We start from the raw sequence: 1425 nt of genomic DNA, 5'->3' as shown, positions 1-1425 counted from the left end.
CTAGTTTTTTTCTGTGGCTGCTGTTTGAAAATACCATCATCATAAACATAACCTAAAACTTGAGGGTTCTTTTTTTTTCCTTCTTTATGGAAAAAAGAACAACTTACATTTTGAAAAGAAAATTGTTTTCATTTCTCCCTCGTGCAGTTGTTGGAATATCTGATATGGAGTGGGCAGGAATAGTGAGTGAACAGTGTTGTAAAGGTCCAGAAATGCCAAAGAACTGGAGAGGCTGGCACTGCTTGGCACAGGAGGTAACAGAAGAATCAGATGGAAGGATATCCTGGAAAAGACTATAATGGAGCCTGTTCTTCTTGTGTCACAGCATGAGCAAAGTGCCATCTTAATGCAGTTCAAGGCATGCTTGGTAAATAGTCTTAGTCTGGAGAAATCCCCTGGGTGACTCAGGACAGAGCCTGTGCTGTGGTCAAGGCAAGGTCATGCAGGAAGTGTGAGGGTTTAAGTAGCTGTAGGCACAACCATACAGGGGCAAGGAAAACTGTAGAAATGGCAGTCTTACAAATCAGGGACACACATCCTTTGGGGTGCTTCCACAGCCAGTGACTGCCTTCTCATGGACAGATCACAGGAGGGCACCTCAGAAGCTGGGCTGAAGGGATAACCATACACTTACTTAACAAAGAGCATCTTTCTTACAAAAGAGCATCTTTCTGCCTGTAATCTTCAGCATATGTAGCAGGGCTTTGTCTGCATCTGCACACCAGGCTGGGCAGCCTAAAGCTTCCTGCTTCTGGCAGAGGCATATCTTTATGTAATCCAAGGAAAGGCTGTTGCCTCTCTATTCAAAACGCCAGACCTCATAGGTTTCACAGCTGTAGCCCTTCCCCAGAGTGTTGTTCAGTTCCAGGGTGTACCAGGCAACTGCAAGGCAAGGGAGTTCATTCATAGCAGCGGGCCTGGCAGGTTTCAGACAGGGAAAAGAATGATTTGCCATTTATGCTCATGGAAAGCACTAGGGCACAGAGCCCATGTAAGTACACCTTTATTGTTACCAGCCTGAAGTAGGTGATCAGTGGATCTTTTCATCAGGGGCTGCTTTGTAGTACAGACAAAGGGCATTGACCTGCTGCCAGAAAACATCTCTGGGGATAAGGGCCTGGACAGTTTGGTCCTGGCTAAGACCATGAGCTCCCCATCTGTTTCTTTTCTTAGCAGCTCACTTGTGCTCCCATCTGAATCTGATGGCAAAGCCTGCTTTGTTAGGCCGTCCATCTTTTGCTTCATTGTGTAACATGAACACCCAAAGGTCACCCCCACTGGATGGTTCCAGTCATTTTCATGGTGGCATTTGACAAAACCATGGGAAAAGCAGCCATTATGTTTGAAAGTAGTTGTCCTCCCATCAGTGATCACTTTGCCACCCCAGCAGCAGTTTCTCACTTGACACTCAACAGCTGTGTAATG

The sequence above is a fragment of the Serinus canaria genome, chromosome 3 (assembly GCF_022539315.1).
Source record: "Serinus canaria isolate serCan28SL12 chromosome 3, serCan2020, whole genome shotgun sequence".
Classification (NCBI taxonomy): Eukaryota; Metazoa; Chordata; class Aves; order Passeriformes; family Fringillidae; genus Serinus; species Serinus canaria.
Note: the sequence above shows the minus strand (reverse complement) of the source record.